Source organism: Puntigrus tetrazona, chromosome 12, assembly GCF_018831695.1.
Source record: "Puntigrus tetrazona isolate hp1 chromosome 12, ASM1883169v1, whole genome shotgun sequence".
Classification (NCBI taxonomy): Eukaryota; Metazoa; Chordata; class Actinopteri; order Cypriniformes; family Cyprinidae; genus Puntigrus; species Puntigrus tetrazona.
In genome coordinates, this window is record NC_056710.1 from 11,707,030 (window position 1) to 11,733,392 (window position 26,363).

Genomic DNA, 26,363 nt, shown 5'->3' on the forward strand with positions numbered 1-26,363 from the left:
TTTAAGTGATTCACTCAGAAAGCCTGATTCATTTAGAAAGGCAGCAGGGTCTCTATTTATTCAATTGTTGACTCAAATGACTAGTTCATAAACATGTAGTTTTTCTCTGGGACACAAAGAAACACATCAGAATTATGTGTCTAAAATGTAACTCACTAAAATATTGTAAAAAAAAATCTTCATTTGAAATCATACACGTATGTTGAAATTCAGACAAATGGAAGATATCTAAAGACATCTAAACATTACAGGAATCATTTTGGCTTTTATAACTCAAATTACATGAGCATTATAGACTTCATCTCACAGTGCAATGATTTTGCTCTCCCAAGATTTTTGATTAATCAAGTTTGTATTTGTTTTTTGCACAGTCAGTGACATGTGATAAGCTTGCACATCGTTCAAACAACTAATATATTACTGAAGACGCTATATATCGCACACTTCTAAATTTGACGTGCAATTTTTATTTAAAAAATTTATAGCAAAGGCTTAGCAGCCACTTAGAAACCTCACTGCAGCTCACTTAAACTACACTTAAAACTTAAGCAACAGCATCACAGCACCTTTGCATCCACTAAGCGAAAATCTAGTTAGCCCACGTATAAGCCATTTTGTAATACAAGTACGAGAGGATGATGGGAAATCAAACCTGCGGAGAGAATCGATCCTGATGGATGTTCTTGTGAATAACTGTAAAGTTTGTAACTGTAGCATCTCTAATAATTATGAAACTCATAGCTGGATTTGTGATAGTTTGAAGTATAGCACACAGAAGCAGTGTCGGAGGAATGAAGAAGACACACCCTGCTCTAGAACTGAGCTATATATAAACCAAAGCTTCAATACACACAAACACACACTTCTGCTCTTATCTTGAGCTAGAGGTGTTCGAAAAACTGACAAATACCAACGAAGAACTGGAAAAATGAAGTAAAGCCTTCTGGACCATACATGCTGCCTGAATGGCAATCCTTTATGACTTCTTTTTTCACTGGCAAACACACACAGTGCTTCAAACCACATCCCCACCCAGCATTCTTTTCTCTCTCACACACACTAACCACAACAAGACAGAGCCATTACATCAAACAAAAGCCTGTCACCGCACACATCTCTGGGCGTCTGGGGAGTGTGTGAACCCACTCCTGAGAAAGACTCGGGTTCCAAATGCTGCCTGTTTCATTATGTTTCTGTTTTCAGAGGCTAGGAGCTGCACCCTCTGCTCTGGGCTGTAGGGGGCAACCTGTTCCCAAGGAGACGTCAGCAAGGCAACAGAGGCAGATGGAACACAGCGTGGCCCAGTTTGTAAGCATTTAGCATTCATGTGACATTCTTGATGTCAGCAATGAAAAGGACGCACAGATATTAATACTTACCGATATCAATAAGACAATAATTAAGGTCACAGCCTGATTTTTTATAAAAATCTAAATTTCTAAGTAGATAAATCTAGATTTTCTATCTATCTATCTATCTATCTATCTATCTATACATACATATTTCTTTTTCTTTGCCTGTTAAACACCTTAGTTTTACAATACTTACATGAAGCACGCCCCTGAGATTGTAAGTTATCATTTCAATTTAATCACATAAAAAATACCAGATATTACATACACTGGACTTTAAAATTGTCAAAACCTATAATAATAATAATTTTATGAAATATAAAAATGATATATTATGTATTTTTGTTGTTATTCTTTGCTAATTTGTATTCATTTAGCTTTTCTTATATTATATTATATATATATATATATATATATATATATATATATATATATATATATATATATATATATATATATATAGTGTTTAAATATTACATAATATAATTTATATATTATTTTAGATAATAGTATTAGTGTTACTATTTGTAAAATAAAGAACAAATGTCTGAAAACAATTATAATATAATCATTTATTTATGTCTTAATATTTTTAAATTATGTTTTTAAAGGTTTAAACACTCAAATTTCTGTTAAAGTACAATAGTAAAAGTAATTCAAAACAGTTCAGTACTGACTGTTACAAATAATAACCAATATGGTATATCCCTATGGGCAGCGTAAGAAGACAAAGTCAGTGTTCAATGTAGCTCAATGTATCTGGAACATATTCACAACTAAAAGCCACAGCCCTGACATGCTGAATTACAGGTTTGCTAAAAGTACATCATCCTATCTAATTCTCCTTGCTCTCCCAAGCTTTCCTTCCCACTTCCTGCCCTCTGGGAGTCAGCACACATGCTAGTGTCATAGATGGCGGCACCACTTGCACTACTAAGAGCGTCACTTCACAAGTGCATCATTACCCAGCCAATGCTAAGAAGCTAATTAGTCACAGCAGGCTGTCTCCTCTATTCATTGAAGAAGAGCACATGTCAACGACAAACAAATTGCGAATGTACACTTAGCTCAACTGCGCGTTCTTACGAGCGATAAAAAAGCAGTGTGCTAAGAGAAAGAATGCGAAATGAGGAGTACGTGTGTGTGTTTGAACAAAGGGGACTTTGAGAACTTACATCTGACCATGCATGATGTGTTTGGCCTTTACATGAGCCTATGTGAGTGTATTTTGAGCTAATCTTGCTCAGCTCAACTGGGTTCTTCTAAATAAGGTCAGAGAACGTGGTCATACCTGCGCTATGATAACAAAGTGCCTCAGTTTGTCAGCGCTTACTTTAGTGTGTTTTGGTTTGAGGTGAGACCGACCCCTTTCAGTGCAATAATGCTTTTACATTTACGTGCCGATTGGCTAAAGATTTAAGAGTGGGAGAGAAAGTTAAACCAGCAAGTTCGTTTTTCACTGCAGTGCATTACCTGTTAGTGAAAATATGGGCGGTATGCTGAGGCACTCATTCATTATCAGAGCCTGTTCTGTATCTGCACAGCACTAGACTTTGTGTCTGCTCATGTGTGTTTGTGCTTCACCGTTCTGTAGATATAAAGAGGAAACATCTGCCGTGCCTGCTGGGTAGTCAGTCAGTCCTGTACCTGCAGCTACGGTTCGCTAACCTGAACCTTTCTTCACACAGTTTCAGAACCTTCTCTTTCTCGCTCTCCTCCCACTCTTGCCTCCAGCAGCTCTGCCTCGCTCCGTCCTCGCACTCGTCTTCATAAGCAGATCAGACAGAGGTTCAGTGCCGCCCATGGTCAGCGCGCTGGATTTAGACGCTAGCATAACACACTTTGTTTAGGGTGGGAAAGTACCGTCGCCTAGGTAACTCGACCAAAATTAACACTGACAATGAAGAAAGCACCAAACTGTTGTATGAGATCACAGAGATGTGACCAGACACCTGTGTCAACAGGAAATGGGGATTTCTCTCTCTCCCACGCAAAACTGCAACAGTCGAAATATAAACGGAAAAATGTGATTTAAATGGGAAAATTGATTAAATGTTACAGACCGATAAAGTATCGGTAGCAAAAAATATAATGAAATAAAGGGGCATGCAAGGGGAAGATGATATGCGTAATGTTGCGAATGGCAGGTGGTCAAATTCGAGAAAAAAAAACACAATTAAATGAAACTAAATTAAATTAAACTCTTGCATTTTTCATCTCTGTATTTTAAACCTTACCAGAGATGGTGAGATTCATCCAGTGATTCATTCGATTGGTGCATCAGCATCAGCATAATGATGTAATTTTTGTACATACCCATTTATATTCTGATGCATCGTTTCTAAACATATTGGCATCAGTAAAAAATATTTTTTAGCCAATAAATAAACTTTCATTATTATTTATTAAAAACATAATTTTATTATTTAAAAATTGACTGAAATATCTGACCAAACCTGTTTCTCAAGCACTTTTGAGTCAAAAGCCACTTAACTGATGACTTGCTGTCTGTCTGAACCAAAGAAATGAAAGCAAACTATCTGTACAATACTATTTTGTCCATTACGGTGTATTGCATTGTGTTCAATCGAATGGAAATCGGATCACACTGCATCACGATGGGGTGAATCCTATTGCATCGCATCGGTAGCTGCTTCAATGTATATGTTGCTGCTTCAATGTATATCGTTGGCTATGCATCACAATACATAAGGCATCGGCCTCACTTAATGAGATGCACATCCCTTGTCTTGCCTGTGCTTGGATTTGCCGGATACCAAACATCTTCAAAACTATTGCAATAGATTTCAATATAAACTCAAATAAACTCTCATCCAGTACTTACAAAATCAACTGATCCAAGTCACATTGTTTTTAAACATTTTTAGCACTTTTATTTATCTTGAATTTTATAAAGCCTGTGATACTTCAATGAAGCATAACAGCAAACGCTATTAATTCTCCTGAGCCATAAAAGAGCAACCTCTGAGCTATAAAATATTCGTCTGGTACAAGCTTCCCCCGTTCGGTGGTTTTTCCAGACCTCTAATAGTGCCTGCTCACTCTCTTGGACACAAACACTGTCCAAAAGTTTTAATCTATGAAATGATCAATAAAAGAATGAGTGAATGAGCCAGTAGCGTCTAGACGAGACATTGAACAATCTGACTGACCAACTCAACCAAACCACTGAACAGCACACACTATACACTCCCTTATGCACACTTCCAAACCAACACACACAGTGACTCAGATATGATTAGTCATTTTAAGAGCATCTGAGTATATTTGTCAGTTTGTGTGCATGTGTATGCAGGGCATTTCCCAAGCAGTTCAAGTGAGTCAGACAAAGAGGACAGAATATTTTGTTATGAACAATCACACTGAACATCAGGCTAAAATAATCTTAAAAAAAAGATTATGATTGGTCATTATAGCATTCCGGCCATGATGCAATATTATTTTAGTACAATTATATACTATTACATAATTAATTGGCTGATGGGTGGTGATTTTCTCTCTGTTTCCGTTTCCAATGCAGCACATCCAGACTGAAAACACCTTAAACCGGATTAAACCGGTCTGTGGTCCAGACTGACAGGAGGCCCACTCACAGTCTCAGCTGTTGGATTGTGGGAACAGGTGAAGTGTGCAGCAAGGATGACTATTCTTGTTAACGGGGCACTGGAGATGGGGGAGGGAGAAACATGTAAGCCGCCCCTCTCTTTCCGACCTAAAATAGTCAAAATAACAGCATTTGATCTGCGAGAGATTGGGCTGTGAGTATATACAGCGGTATAAAAAAAACTGTTAATGACTTGAAAAGACAAAGAATCGCTGTCAAACTCCATATTCATCTGGACAGAGTGTTTGCCCGAGGCAGATTCTGTCACACATGGTCAGAGAGAGGAAGACTGAGAGAGGGGGCTGCTCAGACTCTTGTATTTAAAGGTCAGGTCTCATAAAGCTGATCATTCAGACAGCCTGACACTTACAGAGGTGAAGAGATGCCACAGGCGTATACACACTCGCTCGCTCGCACACACACACATTCAAAGACTCGCACTGGAGGCAGAGGGATGAGTCAACAAAACAACCCCAGAAACTCTCCCGCGTCACACGCAGAAACAGCACAGATCTGCAAATTTCACTCTCTGTTTGCTTCACAGGCCCTTGCAACTCGCTCTCTGGTGACTGTAAAGAAAGAAATAATTTACACCAGTGGTCGACAGATACAAGTTTTTCATATCAAACTAAAATAAACATAAAATGTTCAAATAAGATGTGCAAAAACATTGGCATGTTTGTTTATATATATATATATATATATATATATATATATATATATATATATATATATATATATATATATATATATACATATTTATATTCTTTATAAAAATACCCTGCAACTGGATTTTTGGTATGCTATACTAGTATACTTAAAGTCTATATCGGAACAACTAATTTTGTACTAAATGCAGAAGTAGTGCTAAGGTCCAACAATAGATATGCAGAAGTATATTTGATTGCCCCCTGGAACTGTTACAAAGTATACTTCAGATACACTTTAAATATCTTTTATTTAAAGACTGGTATCATTCAAAGATCATACCATCTTCATAAATATTGACGTTAAAACATGTATTAGGCTTAATATTAAGAAATGTGGGTTGTGCACACAGGTAGTACTCCAAATAAATTATAATTTTTATATCAGTAGAGTCTCATCTATTATGTAAGTAAATATGTATATAGATTTTAATTATACTTAGCATGAAATAGATGTATTTTAAATATATTACTTTTTTTATTAGGGGATACTAATAATTAAAAAATGGTTAAATAAACAATCTGTCAGTCTGAGTTGAGGGGGGTGGTCTTTATCATTAACAGCCCAAATCAGATCTTAAGATTTATTATTAATATCAATTTGCATACTTCAAAGCCAAAGAAATGTTGTATTTTTAATTAGATGAATACAACTCCTTTTTTATCTTACCAACACCAAATAATGTATGCAATTTCACTACCTAACAAACAATAACCTCCATTCCAAAACTATTGTCTGCCTGAGCCCTAGCAGGGTATCTTGTTCCTGGGCAGTGAGGTGGGGTTGAGACCCCCGTCTCTTGGAGCTTACTGATCCATCCATTGCTGCTCCATTACACACTACTAAACGAGCAGGACAGCAATCACTTACACAATCACAGGCAGCCGAGATATATCTAACCTAACCAGCCATGAGAGAGAGTAAATGTGTGTGCGCTGAGAGGCACAGGGAGGAGAGAAAAAGGGCTTTGGATGTTAGTGTAGTCACTAATTACAAGAAGTGACAAGGATCAGTTGTCCTGTTTTTAGTTTGATCACCAATCGCAAGATTTTAACGGCCTTCCTGCAGACACACACACACATGCACAGCACTATTTACAGTAAACGTGAAACGACATCCTCAGCCTGTTTTATTTTAACTAATGTTACACACAGTACTGTATTTCCAAGTGAAATGTAATATTCAACAACAAAAAATGTAATGCAGGTGTTTTTTTTTTTATCTATCGGCTATTGATCAGATTGCAAAAAGTGGGCGTTACATGCCAGAATGAAGTCAGGTGGTTTAAAAGAGGTGCAATAAGCATTAAAGATTACAAATATAAACAATTTTGCTCTTTGGACCAATGATTTGTGCATAATAAGATCACAAATGTGTATAAAGAGGGTCATTTACGGTAAAGTAGATAAAACGACTGACCCGGCAGATAGATGATGTCACCGGGGACGGACATATTGACATACTGCAGCTTCTCTTTGTCTGTGACTTGTGTATGCGTGTGTGTCAGAGAGAAAGAGAAAGATGTACGCGGACAGAAATCAATGTGCACACTGACAAATCGCTCAATGTAAAACAACACAGAGCTCTAATTTCCTCTCACCTTTACTAATGGGATCTCTGACCTAGACAAGAGCACACACAACAAATTCATTATTTGCTTGCACAATATCACACTGAGCTTAAATGTTGTCCTATAGCATCATAAGAGCATTCGAGAGGACCGCTTGTATTGAATTGCCCACACTGACCTAATTCTATTAGTCAATGTGACCCTGAACGCAACCCTTCCTGTGATAGTTCTCAACACACACAAACACATGCACACAGGACACTTTTAAAAGATAGACAAGGTGAACATTTGTGCACGTTTGTCCTTTAAACTTTTTGGATCCTTTGACATTTCAGGAAACTTGCAGCTTTTAATAAACACAATGGGAGGGTGTGACGCAATGCTGTGCGGAGAAGTGAGTGTGTGTGTGTGTGTGTGTGTATGTTTAGTGACTGATAGATGGCTTTTCCCTGATTCCCCCTTAAGTGCAAAGGGAAAAAGCAAAAGAAAAGAGAGGAAAGGAGAGGACTGAATGCTTTGAAGTAGACCCAAAGGCAGTTTTGGTTGTGCTGGCACACTTTAGGAATAAAACAAACAGAAACATCTTTTTTGTCTAGTTTTCTATTATACAACAGTTAGTTCCGGTCCTGTAATCTGATTGGCTGAGCGGTGTTACAAAAGTGATGATATTTACTCAGACATTTTCCTGTCTGCATTTGACATGAATGCAGACTACTAGTATCAAAGTATCCTACTGTAATTGCTGTGTAAATGCATTTATGCCACCTCTGAGCAGCATTAAACTTTCCATATTAAGAATCCTAGAGTACATGCCAGCTCAGAAGCCACTTTTGGGCCACTTTTGCTAAATAAATTGGGCATGAAATGTTAAAGAAAATGTGATAATACTAAACGATAATACTAAAACACACTAACACATCATCACTGTTCTTGTAGTTGAATATCTAGAAAAGATGAGACAATCCCACAAAGAAAACAACAACTCAAGTCACCATGCAAAAATTCACATAAATTTTGGATGAAGTTGTGATTCTCATGAACATATGTCAAAATCTCTTTAAATAAAAGTTCTAAACGTGGAATTTTAGAACTCACTTTACCTTTGTGACATCTTCAGCTACCTCTACACATTACAGCTATCCTGAAGTCATAGAATGCATGGTAGTGGAATTAAAAAATTTAAGTACTAGAGGTTTTTTTTTCATTTCTTAAAACTTGAGCATCACGATTATTGCCTTATACACAAGATGCAAGATGTGGTCAAACACTTCCATCTAAAAAAACAATGAAAACGCAGTACAATGGAATGCAAAAACAAATTGCAGTCTGTGTGAACGGACCCTTAGTTTTTCAATATTCTGAAGAAAAAAAAACAGAGGTGACTTAATATTGTGATTAAGACAATCAAAGACAAAGCCACAATGGATCCATTCTGGTGTTATGAAAACTGCAACAAAAATTACTTGTGAGCAGCTCAGAGCAAAATCTAAAAAACGAGCGTTATCATCTCGTAATTACAGTAATTTCAACTAGAGGTGAACGCAGCAAAAATCCATAAACACTAAAAACAGTCAGAAACACGAGTAACAAAGCAAGGGTGCTCCATAAGCACTCTGAACATCGTCAATAAAAGAGTTCAAAGGGACGCACCATTTGCCTTTTAATTATTTGATGAAATGAAAAGGAAACAGGAAGTGTGTGTATATGCAGATGAGTGGCGCGGTGTTGTGGACATGTTATTTGTCAGGAATGTGAAGCACGCTCTCACTCTCATTGGGCTAATGGCATTTGATTTTTGTAGCTAGGCAACACTCCCATGCGTGACATTTACCTGCCAGACCAAATAACCAAATACAAAACATTCACATACACACATTAACACATGCAGATGTGCACAAAAGCAAGAAAAAAATAGCGATCGGTCTTTGTCATTCAGGCATTCTTGATCTGCATGAAGGCCTTCGTCATCATCGGTGAAGCAAAGAGAACACAGCTTGCGAAAATACACAGATCATCTGCTGATCTTCATCACACGCCTCCTCACACACACCCACACGCCACATACACAACACGGTGGTCAGATAGGCTAATCACGCTCTCAAATGATCACATTTGCTTTTTCTCTCTAAAGCACACACACAATTAGTGTGGAATAATAATACCAAAAACACCGGAGCTCTAAACATCCTCTTAATCTGATAGAAACAAACAGCACATCAGATAAACAACAGAGATTAGAGATTACAATCATCTGATTGCCGTCTCTCCACACACAAACACACACACAACAAACACTCACCTGTGAGTATGCAGCAACAATCAGGCACAGACTGTGAGTGTAATGATTATTACTCTAAGACATTATCTCAGGACTATAGGCCGGCATTATAAGCATGTGCTCTAAACCATGATGTGTGTGTGAGAGAGCTTTACAACAAGGCTTAAATGCTCTACTGCACAAGGCATGGGGGAAAGCTGCCCCTCCTGGCACCCACTTTTAACCCCTAATTCTCTTTGTAGACACAAAGTGTGCATAATCAACCTAGGCATTCATTTAACACAGTATTTTGCTGCGATTTTCGCTTAAACATACATAAACAGTGGCCTAAAAACATCTTTCAGGAGCGATGAAACATGTTTCTATCTATACTGACTGAGAAACTGCTAGTCGATGAAAATAACTGATGTCAAATGTGCAGAATGATCAGATTTTAGATTGAGTCAGATTTTGGACCAATGAGATTTTAATGGGCCGGGCAATGGACAAAATGTTCCAATCACTGTCACTTACTGAGGGTATATATACACACACACCATTTTTAACACATTTAAAACCTAACAAAAGCTACAAACGTATAACATGTTGTTCCATGCTCATGGGACATATAAAACCACACACAGTGTTAACAACATAGTTATTCTTTCAATATACCTGAGTGAACCTAAAACTCAAAATCATTAAAAATAATCAGAAATGTGGCCAAAAAAAGCCCCTTTTTTGTAATTAAATGAAAGTCAAAATATTTTGTTGCACTGTACAGATTCAAACATGTATCCAAATACAAAAACAGAAGTAGACATAATGAAAATGTCTCTGGACAAAATCAACGTGACAGGTGTGTGTTCTCGTGTGTTTGTTATTCATTAGTTGAATTCATTCCCCAGTGATTCTCCACCGGCCAGGGCCACGTCACACTAGATCTGTTGCTTTGACGTTACTTCCTGTGCTGTTTCACAGTCCTTCCCCCTTCCTTTTTCTATCTTTATCGACATCTTTTCCTTATTTAAAAAGAAATCAAACGGAAACTGAACAAATGGAAGTTATCAGAACACACACTAGACAGCTCTGTGTGTGTAAACCAGGTGTGCTCCAGACCTCTCCACAATCCTCCCTGCGTCTGGGTCTCATCCTCCTCTTATATCCCCAGACAGCTTTATTAAGTCAGGCTAAAATCCATGATAAAAAAAAATGTGACGTCTCTATGCTTGCAGGAATATCTGGTGCTAATAGATGATTTTTAATGAGTCAGTACTGTAAAATCCCCACACTTCTAATTATGACTTTGTCTCAAAACCTATCTGGACAGCATGAGTGTGTTTTAAGAGCCATTCTGTGGCGTTTCTGTGATTTGACTCTGTCTGTAACTGCAGAATCGAGTTCAGCTGGTGGCAATGAACACGGTGAGTTCTTCTGAGATCATTTCCCATGACATGGTGACAAGAAAGAGACATTTTTTTCTAAACTAAAATATCGAAAGGGATGTTTTACTGGGGAAAAAAGAAAAGTACGTAGTGTTTGTGCTGGAGGGCATGTCCTCCAGGTCTCGGAAGAAGAAGAAAAAGAGAAGGAGAAGTGAAAAAAGTAGAGAGCTTGTTGACATTGGGCCCATATTTAACCGCCTACACACCAGCCTGAGCTTTGATGTAGCAGGAGAAATTAAAAAAGGGTGGAACAGAGAACTGAACGAGAGAGAAAGAAAGGAGCAAGAAAAAGAACAGAGAGACAAGGAAAGAAAAACACACCAAAGTCATCAACGTCTCAGTTTCAAAGAGAGAGAGAGAGAGAGAGAGAGAGAGAGAGAGAGAGGTCAGGCTACAATATTAGCAGTTGAGCATATCCTGCAAGAAGATATCTGAGACTGAGACTAGCTGTTTTTAGCATTGTGATATTACTAGTGGTGTTCGCTAAACATCACTATTACTACCGTTCATTCAAGTTAAGTTCATTCACCTCTGACAGTTCATTCAAACAGGGCTGCATTTTATACACGCAACATGTCGCTGGCAACCATGGTTTTAATAGAGTGGACGTAGTTCAGCTATATTTGTAGATTTTCATATAGTTACCACTACAGTAAACTTATTTTAACAAAATACAACATAATAAGCTGCAATTAAGGCACACTGAATGTTAAAATAGGTATCGATACTAGTTTTAGTATCGACATTGATGATACTGGCCTTCAAAAGTACCGGTATCGTATCGAAAACAAAATAAGTAGTATCAGTACACCTTTTGTCAAGTAAACAAAAAAACTAAGAACATTAAATCTCATGTAAACAGATCTTAGAAAATAGTGATTTTTGATCATTATCTTTTGTTGTTCGTGAAAACGAACTTCGAATCATGCAATGTATTCTGTTACCTTTGCAGATTCATTGCTAAACATGGTGAAAAATCATACCTATTAGCAACTATAACAACAGAGACACTACCAGCAGCCTAATTGTTGTTTTGTTTTTAAAAAAGTTTGATTTTAATGTTTTTGTCTTTGTAAAAAAAGCTCCATCCTTGAAAATCCACCTAAAAACCACTTCTTACCGACCCCCGTCTTTTTAACGGTAGTTTAAGTGTCTCGCATTTTTGAGAGAAAGGTGCTATTTTAATGTGTAAAATTAAATGATCTGTTTTACTTGAGGCAAATTCTTTGGTTTGAAAACTTGCATGAAATGTTGTTTCAAGCAATGAACACGCACCGCTCTTCTGAGCCTAAGCTATAAGAGAACAGAGAATCCAATGTCTGACTTTATTTAGCCTAGCTTTCCTTCAGACAATCCCTCTCACACACACAGTTCATACTATCCACATCCTCTCTTCTCGTGACACTGCCACAATGCCTGAATTCCCACCAGCCCTTATCTGAGGTAATGTACTTCCTGGGTCATGACCTTGGCAGGAACGACCTCAACTTCCTGTTGAACTTGCTACGAACTGATACGCTTTTTCTTTTGAGTTTTCCATGACGTGATGTTCCCCAGCTGTTCAAAAGAGTGGCGCACTTTCACTCCCCAAACATTCTCACGCTTTACTACTAAATGGCAGCTTAAATTTTAAGCAAGATTAATCTGGAAACGCTCCACGCTCTCACTAAATCAGATAGCTAAGTATTTTAGACCTAATTTGAGTTTTTCATGGGGTTCCATCAGATTATTTTGCAATAATTTGGTCATTCAAGGTTGAGCTGTGCAAGTGCTGCAGAGACGTTGCCCTTCACATGACGCACACTCTTTTAGGGGTAGTTCACTCTTGTGCAGCTGAATGTCATTCATTTTTAGGTGACACGAGTGACAGGAAGGATGCCACAAAGTTTAACTTCATGCAAATATGGTGGGAGTTCAGACAATGAAGCTTGCGATCTCCCAGCTGATACATTTAGATACATTTAAAATGAAACTATCTACTCTTGCCAACTTGGCAATATCCAGCGTCTCTTTATGAACAAACACACCAGTTACTTTCAATGATAGCAGTTTATTTAGCTCGTGTGTTTACATTCCACAGCATCTCAGTCCCCTGGAACATCAGAAGAGGAGATGGACGATGCACTATTACAACATACACACACACAAACACACAGTGAGGTTACATAAATGCATGTGATTTTCAGACTTAAAGGATGCTGCTACACACCTAAATAGATTTTTGGTGAACTATCCCTTTAAATTTCTTACAAACATTACAAACTTCCATTGACTTCAGTTTTAAACTCTTCTATTTCGATAAAAATGTATGTTCTTTTACACAGAGTTTATTATATTTTCTATCCTCTAACCTTAACACAAACCTTTCTGCATTTTTAGATTTTTATAAGAACATTATTGTGTTTATTAAGCCTGGATGGTCTGTAGGCCAAAACCTAAGCCACACACACACACACACACATCTGTGGCCTGAAGCTAGAGTCATATAAACCATAAAAGCTCTTTCAGGATCTAAATGGATCTTGGACTTGTGGACCCTGACTTAATCTGTCTAAACTCAAAATATTACACTGCCAGCCAACGGCAATAACGACAGTGGTTCTGTCCTGATTTCCTACTGTAAATTCCCAATGCATTCTAAAGTCTTTTCACTGTTCCAAGATAGAGATCAAAACATCTGACATCTGACAGTCAAACTTTGAGCCGGAAGGACCAGAGGGAGTGAACATGAGCGCATGACAAGTGAAAAAGAGAGATACATATCAAATAAGGAACTGTAGAATCATGTCTTCAGAGAGAGAGGGGGGTTAACTCTAGCTTTGCCACAATAAACAAAAGGCAACTGTTTTTGACTTATATAAGTCATTTTCAAGGTTTGACTTCTTAATTTAACAAGTGTCCAATTTAAGTTCTTTTTTTTCTTAATGAGCAAAAATGAAACCCTTTCACAAATGAAATAAAAAAACCTACACAATGAAGAACTCAACTGAAACTATAGAAAACTTGTTTCATTATAGTTATCAATATCATTTCTTTCAGTTTTAAGTCTGTCACTATATTTTTATATATTTAAAATTTTCTAACAAAAAATATTCTAACAAGAAATGTTCTTACAGTAGAACTATAGATTGATTTCAGTCTATGTTTACGCATTTAAAAAATAAAACTAAACAAACTATAGAGGAAACATGTTCTTCATTTAGATTTTGTTTCATAATTTTCATCCTATATAGGTAATTTTATTTAGTTTTTAGTGATGATTCTTTAGTTATTTGATTAGTTTTAGTTTTGAGGCATTTAAATGTGTGTGTGTGTGTGTGTATATATATATATATATATATATATATATATATATATATATATATATATATATATATATATATATATATATATATATACACACACACACACTGTATATACTGTATATATGTACTTTATGAGCACAAAACCAAACCATATCGACACAAAACATCAATCTTAAAAACTAGGCAACAGCCAAAACAATTAAATATCACAATTACCCAAGTGGGAGAGACAAACACCTGGCTGGGATTTGGATGAGGAAGAATGGAAAAGAAATATGGATGAAGAACGAAAGACAGAACAAAAGAGGAGAGACAGTTGGACAACCCTGTCCACCTCTGAGCTGCATGTGCTGAGCGATGATGACCACTTAATCAATAAGGCCCCGTTTCCAAGACAACCCTGATTTCCTGTGCCATGTCCTCAGACACGATGATTGTCTGTGATGCCGCCCTGAGTGTGTGGGAGTGTGAGTGAGAGTGTGAATGAAAAAAAGAGGAGATGAGTACATTTTGAGTAGATGGAAACACACACACACACACACACGCACAAAATGAAGAGTGCTTGTTTAATTGGTGCACTATTGCGCTCTTGTTTCCTGTGTCCTCTTCCAGGACGACACACCCTGTGATGATGGGATAGGGTGGATAAATGTGTTAGCAGTTAGTCTGCGTTATTTCTTACAATGACATCATTAATCGTGCACGATAACAAAGCCGAGATGGCGACAAAAAGGTGATAAAACCCCGCTCAGGTACACAAATGCAGTTGATGCACGTTTGCAGAGGGAGAGGAAGCACAGCGAGAGGAAGGAAGGGAACGGAAAGACACAGGAGAGAGAGATTAGGAGAGATAGAAGCTAAAGGAAGAGGGATTTATAAATAGGGTTTATCGCTACACTTTTACCTGTTCTTCTCCTCTCTTACAAATCTCTCCCACACACACACACACATATAAAGGTTTAACCTTTGAATCATGCGCTCTCTTTCTCCCAGGCGAACACTCCACACACACACACGCACACACACACACAGCTGGTCTCTTAAGCCCCTCATTTTTGGGTCAGGAGGTTGTGCTTACTACTTCATGTGGAGCTATTTCGGCCTTAACATAGATGGATTGAGCTGCACTAATCGCACGGCCGACCCACAGCAGCAGAGTCACGGCCACAGGTTACACAAGGCCCCTGTGAATCTGTTACCATGAGACGAGATTGAAATACGATCTGCGCAGAGCATTCACTAAATTCAACTGACAATTAGGTGAATACAATAGATTTTGATTTCGCTCGATTCTGATTGGTCAATCGAAGCCAAATGTTTTTGTGTAATGGCGGCTAAACCGAATAATTAAGAATTGTCCCTGAGCACCGATTTCTTTCATTGCTGTGCTAGCTTTATGTCTCTATTATGTGATCTTGCTTTTTGCATAATGAAATCATTTCAGTTCATATTAACGAATCTGCTTTGGCATTGGGGTCCTGATTGCACCATTGGGTATTTTGTGATAATGACCGACTGTACATTATCACTTACTTACTCTACCAATACCTTTAAAAGCTATGCCATTTGCAGCATGGTTAATGTACATTATGTGCCCTACTACTAAGTGAAACAGAATACTCAACTAGAAATAATGGAGTACAGATGGTATGAATGGATTTTATGAGTTGTGATTTTTACTGGATCATTTGGTCAGATGGGTTGAGAAAATATAGAAACATATAATGAAGATAAAAATACATTTATCTAGATTTACTTTAAAATATTTTACACAGCCAAGAAAGTTAAAGCAAAATGTTTCATATTTTCTAGTTAAAACAATTAAATTCAGCTCTGCCATCAGAGGAATGAATGGCATTTAAAATATTATTAAAGTTGCATTTACAAAGTATTGACTATTTCACAATTTCAGTTGTGACATTATTGACTACATAAACAATATTAATTTCCTGCTGTCTTTAAAAAGAACACCTGAGAAAATACGGAGCGGTTTTACTGACTCCAATGCTGTTGCCTAATCTTTCTTGTACATTAGCCTAGAGCTTCAGTTTCTAGTTTTCTGTGGTTTTTGCAGAGTTGTGAGTGTATGTAGTCAACAAGGAACTATTTAGCTCCAGAATGCTCGAGGAGAAGCCCTGATTGAATCAGCATGATTGGAGCTATTATCATGTTTCCTGTGCAGACCATGTGACGGGAGAGACGTGGCTTTTGATGTGAGCCAGTTTGGAAGCCTATGGCTGATTCGAACAAGCATACAGTTATTAATGCAGAAAAAATATGCAGATTTCCCCAGTGTCCTTCAATCCATCTGGTGTTTAAATGTCCAGTGTGTAATGCAGGGTCTAAAACTGTCCTGTGGGCAGCGTTTAATGTAAAGGCTTAGCCTGCGAGCGTGTTTGTGGGTGTGTGCGTCTGACCTGGACGTTATCTGGCGAGCTGTACTTGAGTGTAATTGGGGGAGGGGTGGCGTCAGACATACAGAGATCAACCTCAATAGAGAAGATTAACCATGAACTAATCATCCTCTCTCTGGGTGCTTCAGGTGGTCTGTGTATTTGTGTGCACATGTGCGTGTGTATGAGGCAAGCGGCATGCAGCAAAACTCCTGCGCTTTTCCGTAATCCTGGTCTCCAAGCGCGAGCCTGCGAGCAGACTAATCCACCGTATTTACGTATTAATAACCAGCCAGGCCACAAGATCATCATTACACATGGTGTTGTTGTAAGTTAATCTCTCTAAATGGGATGCTTCAGTGCTACACGACTCCACGGGACAACCTGGTGCATGACTGAGATGCGGAGAGAGGGCCGCAAAACGCGCGTGTGCACACACACACTTAGTTTACTCAGCAGCTAATCAATATCAATATAACAAATCAGCCTTTTAATAAAACTGTCAAAGGTTATATAAAATGCTTAAATACTTTTACATAGTAGTATACATATAGTATGTATTGTATGTATATGTGTGTGTATATATATATATATATATATATATATATATATATATATATATATATATATATATAGTATACATGTTGCATACTATATATGTATGCAAACTAAATAAATCAATTATCATATATATGTAAATATATAAATATATCTATCTATACCATTTCTGTTAATCTGCAGCAAAAAAATAGATTTAAAATAAATAAATTAAAAATACATACATAAATTAGTGCTGTCAAATGTCTAATAAAAAGTTGTATATTTATTATGTATATATAAACACAAACAAATGCAGGTATATAATAAAATATGTTGTATATTACATTGCATATGAATATATATATTTATTTTATATATAAATAAACATTAATATCTAAATGTATACTGTATGTGTTTGGATTTTTATATGCATAATAAATATACACTGTACACATAGATATATAATACAACCTTTATTCTGGATGGGATTAATAATGATTAATCGTTTGACAGCACTAAAATAAATACATACATAAAGAGAAAACAAAAAAAGTGACACTAGACAGATCGGACATTTCTGTTAATCAGCATGGCATCTCTCGAAACAACCCAATATTGGCTCACATCAAGCAGGAGATGAGAACGAATGGCTGTGAATTCCAAAGGTCCAACATGGCATACTGGCCATAAACGTCTAGACATTCCCAGCGTCTGTAGGGCTAAAGAGATTCTCCTTGATTTAATAGATTTATTAGGCTTTGATTCGATTAGGACAGAGAGAGGGCTCAGCTCTAAATGACAGCTCAGGCTGAGGGCACATTGGCTGCACAGAGGCTAAATTAAAGGGTAAGTACAGTCTGCCTGGGCCGCTTACCACGAGCCCAGACTCCTCTACCACTCTTCAGAGATTTCAATTCAGCTAACGGCATTCCTAATCGCTCTCATTATCCCAGACATATCAGGTTTTTAGCTTGGTGAAACTTAATTGCCAGCGGTTCAATTTTCAGCATGTGTTGTTCTTTCTGACAGTGCTCTTTGGTGGTAAACATAGTCATGGCGAGACCAAAAATGTGGGTGGAAAAAGGTCAGCAAATGTGATCCTCAGGAGACACGATGCCACAAAAATGACAAGTGGAGGTAAAGAGAAAACAGTAAATTCTCTTCAGCGTTCAGTATCAAACCAGCCTGTCCTCTGTTGTGCGCTTTTCCTGTTGTTCCTGCTGTCCCAGCAGAGTTAGATTTATCTTATCCCCCTTTCCAAGTGCATCTAAGCCAGAAATATGGATAAATATTAATATCTATGAAAAAATGTGAAGTAGTGGGTTGGGTGTGCAGGGTAAACAAGGTTTTTTGATGAGAAAAAAAGATGCATGTCCAGTTCAGAGTAAGGTCAGCATTCAGGTGGAGGTTAGGAATGCATGCACAAACCAAATCATCCACCCACACACGGACACACAAACACACACACACACACACACACACACACACACACACACACACACACACACACACAGGCCAACCATGTGAGTCTCACACGCTTATCTCATGGGTGCATTCCCATTCTCCACCCTTTTTGTTGCCCTCTTCCTTTCATTCCTCTTCTTCTTCTGGCCTCTTTCTTAATGTCCTCTGCCTGTCCAACCATTGCTTAATAGTAGTGCTCTCGTCTCCTTTTCAGATAACACACACATTAAACTCTGGAAGACACTGACTTCCTTGTCAAATGGAAGATATACAGTAAACGAGACTTCTAAATCAACAAAACAGCAATCTGCAGTGACAAAAAAAGAGATGAAGTCATTCATTTTATTAGTAATTCGATAAACACGAGCAACTATTAGTTATGAGACAAAAGTTGAGGAAAACTCAACTTTATGCAAATACACAGTGATGCAACCAATGAGAGTGTAGACAGCAATTCCTAAACGGATAACTCATAGAAATCATACAATTCTGTCATAATTTTATCACAACACTGTTGTTCCAATCCTGAAATTCTTTCTTCCGTTGAACACAAAAGAACATATTTAGAAATATTTTTGTCCAAGTTATGAGAATACTTTTTAATGAGTTTATTCAACAATTTATTCTCTTCCATGTTAGATTTATCACAAAGCATAAAGTAATTATTTTAGTTTTCTTTGCACACAAAAAGTGTTCTTATAGCTTTATAATATCAATGGGCTACCCTTCTGGGCTGAATGTGTCAGGAATTAGGTTGCAACAACATGAGGATGAGTAATTAATGACAGAATTCTCATTTTTGGGTGAACTTCCCCTTTAAGTTTTACTGAAGCTAGATTTCTTATTTACTGATTGTTTTAGCACAATGAGGACGGCAGGACGGTGGGCTGGATTGGCAGTGCCCACTTGGGCAAGCGGATGCCAGGCAGGAACATGCAGAGGAGCCGTCTGTGCCAGCGAGGGCAGACTCAGGCTTTCAGCGGTCATGAATGAGGCTTATTTATCCCAGCGCGTGAATAAGGCCAGTCAGTGAAAACAGCACAAAAGGAGACAGAGGCTCGTTGGCATGCACACAGTGTTGCCTCAAAAGCAGTGTTGCAAGACTTTGGTATTAGTGAGAGGAATTGGATGAAACAGAGATCCAGTGTATGACGGGAGCGTTTCACCACTATGTTTGCGAGAAAGACAGCCTGATTCTATTAATACCGAAATCATAATTGAACTTCTGCAGTGTTAAAGTCTAAATCCACTGTCACGTCTGCAGCAATCGCACACTTATACTAAAGTTACATGCACTTCATTGTTTGTTTTGTGTTGTTTTTTGTTACTTTGTTTTGTTGTGAAGGGGCAGGACCTTGGGGCTGTGCATCCTGGGTAAGTAATCTGTCTTTGTCTCTTCCTGGTTTTGTTTGCATTGGCCTGGATAGGGGTCACTCAAAGACTTGTCGCCTAGGGTATGATTGGGTCCTAGGGCTGAACCATGCATTTACAGTATGTATAAAACAGATATAGTCAATGGCCTATGAACTTTTCTCACATTTAAATCTTAAAAAAAGAGTTGAGTCCATCTGAATCTGATTTGTTTGCATCATCACTCAGAAATGTACACACAGGTTTCATGTGGCATTGTACTTTCTATAAAACAAAATTGTCAAAAGTGACAGCAACGACTTTTGCATTGTTTGAAAGGATCTCTATATTAAATAAATGCTGTTCTTAAACTCTAAATCCACTTATATCGTGTGATTGGAATAATGGCTGCTGAAAACTCAGCTTTGCCATCTCAAGAATAAATGATATTTTAAAATGTACCTAAATAGAAAACAGTTATTTTAATTGTAACACTATTTCCCAAAATGATAATCGACATGCATGGCAGATTCCTCATTTCTATGTGAAATACAATCACTATCTCTCGCTTTCATGTTTAAACAAAAACAATGATTCCCATCAGAGTACGATTCCAGCTGGTACCATCAGCGAAGGATGAGTTTACAGACAGCTTGATGAAATGATTCATTTAGCTAAAAATATGCCACGTCCAAGCATCAGTAACTTCAGCCTTTTGTAAATAACCTCTGAGAAAAGCAAAACAGGGGTAGAGGGCCACAGTAATGATTCAATTAATCACTTTACACATGTCTATTCATGCCCAATCTAACCTGATTAATGTGCACTTCTTAATTATTATCCCGCCACTTTTTGAGACACTTATTCAATGTCATTCCTGACGACGTTAGCAGCTTTTAACAGCGCAATTAACACAGTCGCCCGGTTTTCTTTTATGGAATTATAAACTCCTAGAGAAAAGAACAATGCCCTCCCTGCTATTTGATTTGAATTCACAAGCACTCTTTCATGTTCTCGTCTGCATCCATTAACCAAACACATCCATTTGTCTTTTATTAAAAAAAAAAAAAAAAACCTTTTGTGACCTCCACGCTTTCAGTTAATACCAAGCTTAAAAGCTTGATTTAAGAGAGCAAGAAAAATGGATACATGATAAAATACAAAATTGGCAGATTATGAAAACACCGTTTTTTTATAGCTGTATGCAGTCTGAAGGTGAACCCATACTGTCTTTCTGTTTCTCACTGACACATGGAGGCAACCGATAAATTGAATCTAAGATATTTCTTTCACATATAGGTGAGTTCTGACATTTCTGAATATGACTAAACACAAGACATCCCCTGAAACTATACAATACCGCAGGAAATCTTCAATCTCAGCTTGCTTTATACCTTTCTCATTGGCTTTTTTAGCGTCGAAACCTGAAAAGTACTATATGCATGTCGTTTTTGTCCATCATGAAAGATGCGACATAATTTATGAATGGAATTTTTTATATTAAAATACTGATTGAATTTGAATCATTAAATATGCGCTTAGCTATCTTCATCATTCGACATGACACTTTTGCAAGGAAGCCTTTGGAGGTGCCCTCACACAAAAACCCTGCTGTGTAGTCACTGGCCGACTGGACAGCAGGACAGCTGCCTACGGTTCTGGCCGAAGCCAATGTCATGCATTATCTTTTTTCTCTCTCTCTCTATGCAGACACACCCTCATGCATCATTCCATTTGTGCAATTTTAAGAGTCTGGTTCCTTTCCTCTGCCTCACTGACCTGTTTCTTTTCCCCTGTATTTTAAAGCAAAGTAATTCAGAATCCATGTCTGCTGAAGTCTTTCACTCTAAATCATCAAAGGTAGCATGTCTCCTCTCTCTCTCTTTTGTCAGGTGTTATTTATGAGACGTGTAGCGGAATTCCTGTGAGCCTGCAGCACCTGCTGTAGTTGGACAGGGAGTCGAGCGGCAGCTGCCGTACTCTGTAAGAGCAGGGAAAATGTTGTGAAAGCACTGTGATTATGTTATTTAAGTGTTAAGGGAGGCTGGGAACATTAAAGGACATTGAAAAAGTGTAGTGGATTTGTTCGGGGAAGCTGGGACTTGCAGAAGAACTGTGAAAGCATTGTGAGAACAAAAAGGTTTAACAACGTTTTCAAACACATTATGAAAGTGTGCTGAAAATGTTAAGTGGACCCAGGGAGTTTTTGAGTATAAAACATGTAGCTGAGCTCAAGAATATTGGAAAACAATAAAACTAAGAAACATTTTGCAATAAGGTTAAATGTATTACAGTTCATTAATTCAACAGATATTATAAACTGAACGAATAAGATTGTTTACTACATTTATTCATCTTTTTTTAATCTGTTGTTGATTATTACTTTATAAATCAATCAGTTATGTTAATTCATACAACTAGAAGTTAACCAAATGCATAAATCCTGTAGAGATTCTATTCATTACGATACCTAATTGGATTATCGAATTGATCTACATGTTTCCCTGAACAACGTCATAAGGTATATATATCAATAGAAACCTGAATATATAAGCTTTTCATTGATACATGGTTTGTTAGGATAAGATGATATTTATCTACTTCAATATCTTGAATCTGAGGTTGCAAAACATCTACTAAGATTTATTACATATCTTTATGGAACATGATCTTTACCTAATATGATTTTTGGCATAAAAGAAAAAAAAAATAATAATAATTTTGACCCATACAATGTATTGTTGGCTATTGCTATAAATATACCAGTGCTACTTCTGACTGGTTTTGTGCTCCAGGGTCGCTGGACTGGGCGGTGTTACTGACACTGCCACTACTAATAACAAATTTAAATCAATGCTAAAATGATAACAGAGATAAACGTGCCTCACGTGAAGAGCAAACATAGAAAAAATACACCGATGAGTAACTTTCCTATTTGTTGCCGATATCTGGACCCAAGTTCAGACATCGCTTCTTGTCAGTGTTGTAACCAGGTAAACACAGCGCACAGGTGAACATGGCAAGGTCAGCGTTTGTTTTGACTGCAAACACCTGAATCGGGACAGGTGGACTTTAATCTGCCAGTTTGGAGAGAGAGCATCATTGCCGGCACAGCTAACACACATTAGCAAAAAAACACATTAGCACCTGAATGCTGTAGCATCTGCTGGATGAATTCAATTCCACTAAAACAAACCAAAATCGCATCCTTAAAATCAAAACGAAATCCAGATAGACCTTATTTACTGTCTGAACGCACACTTTCGATCTTACTACACACGATTGTTATGTTATCCCAAATACAAAATCCTCGTAATCTTCAATAGAAATGCAATGAACTGTTCTGCCTCAATTCAATCAATTCATGAGGAATGCATCGTATTATAAATGTAAAATAGATTGCTAACATCATATTTGCAGAAATGAAACACCAATCAGATCAAGGCACGGGGAAGTATTATTACACAAGTCATTTATTTGCTCTTGATGTCTAACCCCAGTTCAGTATCAGGTAACTATCAGGTAAACTTGGCAAGGCCAAATACTGTGTACTGCAAATACAGGAGGGATACCACTCCTTGCGCTGTGATTGGCTGTAACATGCAGTGGGAGGCTCTGATACCATCAGGTGCCAGGTGCAGACAGACAGAGGAGGGGTGGGGGAGTCTGGCACCGGCAGAGGTGAACGATCACCGCTTCAAAGATGTCCGGATCACGTACAGAGAGCACAGGGCCAAATCTGGTTCACATTAGGCTGGTTTTAAAAGGAAATGTTGCAATGACATCCCCTCACACGGGAACCAAGGATAATTATTACTATAGCGGAGGTGAGAAATTCCCGGGATGCCATTTAGCACATGGACAGATGACATCAGAGGAGACCTGTGGGGACCCGAGGCAAACATATGGAGCTGGAGAGCAGAAACAAACAGTTTACTAAACACCGCTTAAACATATTTATCATCACATGACAAGCCTTTCTGGCAACACACTCACATAGGTATGTTTAACGCTCACTAACAGATCGGATTGACCCCTAAGAAACATTTTAATTGGACTAACAGCATCTCACGTATGACAGGCTAATGATGTCGCATTAATAAAATACAAAAGACATACATTTCTTTCTGTGTACCCATTTCTAGTAAATGTGCGGCAGATTCTCATATTGTATTTTCAGAAGGTTTTGAAATATTTGTATCAAAGCCAGATTTTTGAGAAGGGTTATATTGACCAATTAAGATTTTTTTCTTACATTTAGATTGTAAATATATTTTTTGCTATTTTACAAAAAAAAAATTTAAAGAGGGAAATCTATAACAACTACATTTATAACAATACTTAAAGTGTAATTCATGAGATTTGTTGTATTTCGAATCCACTTTGAGAAAGGCAAAAAGTTGATTATACTGATTTTTCTAAAATAAATATTTTTAAGAAATAAGAAAAATATATACTTTTAAAAACATTAATAAACAATTATAAAAATTACTTCAATATATGCTGATTCGGGACAAGTGAAAGTTCCCGATAAATGATAATTATACATATTAAGCTTACTAATATTTTTAATATTATTGTAGGTTTCAATAGATAATAGAAGGATCTTAATAAGAATCTAAGATTTGAATAATTATTATGTTTTTTTGGTTGTGGGACAGCAACTTGCACCAATTCTGTAAAATGGCCCATATATGGCCAGTTCAGCATTTTTTGTTTCTATTTTTTGCAAAGGCTACACTTTTTCCCCATCGCATCTTTCTAGATGTTTACCAGTCTTGACGGTCGCTCTGGCAGAAAGCCTTTCACAACGTGACTAATACACACTCATAGTGTGACCTAACATCCTACTTATACAATCTCTTCTCCGGGGAGTTCAGATGGACAAGGACACACACACATAAACACACAGATCTCCAGGGGGCCACGGATAGAGACGCATTACGACGAGTACCCCCTCAAATCATAACGCATCAAACCCTTGCAGAGCTCCTTAGAACCTCAGAGAACAGAGATCTCACGCTGCCTCCCAGCATCCCTGACATTTCATACATCACTTTGATAGATCACCTTATCAGTGTAGCCGCTCACCGGCATAAGAGCCGTATTCATAAGGCCGTGCAAGCCTACGAGCTGATAAAAGTATACGGCATATTCATCATTATCTTCTTAGCATTGTTTTGATGCGATAAGGGCTGAAAGCATTAAATGAGGATGCATTACTTCTAGCTGTAATTTGGCTTTCTGATGCAACAGGGCTGCAAATGTTGAAAAAGGAACGATGACGGCTGAAGGTGTGTTGATGCTCTTTAGGAGCTGTTTCTGTGCCGAAGAGACTGCCGTGCCTCGTGGATCAATCGAGAAGATATTGCAGGTTGTTGCCTATTATAGATGCAATAATGGGATGATGGGATTGGATGTGAGCGTGAAGCTGGTAAGATTAAAGAAATGAAAAATACAGCTTTTCTTTTTTAGCAGAGGTTCTTTTATACACAGGGGGTGAAGATAAGAAAAACACTCTGGGCGGTGATAAGACTTCCATTGCTTATCCTTTGCTGTGTCCATATTACACACTGAACAGGACAAAATAGAATTACACCACGTTAAAGCTTCAGCTTTTTTTTTTTTTTATTCCTGTAACCTGACAGATATCATACCTGTCGCTGTGAGAGTCTAAACTACCCCCCAACCCCATAAAAAATAATTTAAGTATGTTTCTTTTCATAGACTACGGTGTGTTTCCACAGTAATTAAATAATTAAAAATGTTGCTAGATTTAATATTCCATTCATCAAAATACATAGCTGCATTTATGTTTAGTGAGGTGATCCCTCACAGGGGGATCATCATATTTAGGGCTCCTCCTTGGCATCAGAAACTTTGAAAACCGCTGTAATTGCACGTTTGGTTAAAGGGGCAATCCTCCTGGAGAAACCTAAGGTTAAGTGGCTCGCTCCAGAGCACAATAGTGCTCGTTCATGGATCGTTCCTCTGGGATTTGAGCTTGTAACCTTTTGGTTACCAGCCAAGATCTTTAACTGCTAGATTACACCACAATCTACTGAAAACTTGAGTCCAGGAAAGGTCCAGCAGGCCTATATTGTGTAAACAGTTCAACGCAAACTTTAGGATTAAGGCCAGGAGATGCATGCAGAGAGAGAGAGAGAGAGAGAGAGAGAGAGACGGAGAGAGACGGAGAGAGACGGAGAGGGATGCCAATGACTGTCCTAGCCCTTAAGAGATGTCCCAAGTCGTATTATTAAAAACAATAAAGGTATCAGCACAACAGACACACAAAATTACCCCCCACACAAGCCAATTACGAGCGCTCATATTCTCAGGTGCAATGAAGAA

The 26,363-nt window shown here is 37.7% G+C and overlaps 1 protein-coding gene across 4 annotated transcripts in view; it reads right to left on the reverse strand.

Annotated features, from left to right (window-relative positions):
* The window catches only part of zeb1b (zinc finger E-box binding homeobox 1b), a 56,173-nt gene that overhangs the window by 21,241 nt on the left and 8,569 nt on the right, over positions 1 to 26,363 (reverse strand). For 2 of the 4 annotated variants that reach the window (XM_043253557.1, XM_043253558.1), the window contains exon 1: positions 9,555 to 9,671. The exons of the other annotated variants lie outside the window; for them this stretch is intronic. The gene's annotated coding sequence lies outside the window, so the exon portion shown is untranslated. Of the gene's footprint in view, positions 1 to 9,554; positions 9,672 to 26,363 lie in introns of those variants that run through there. 4 annotated transcript variants of the gene reach the window in all.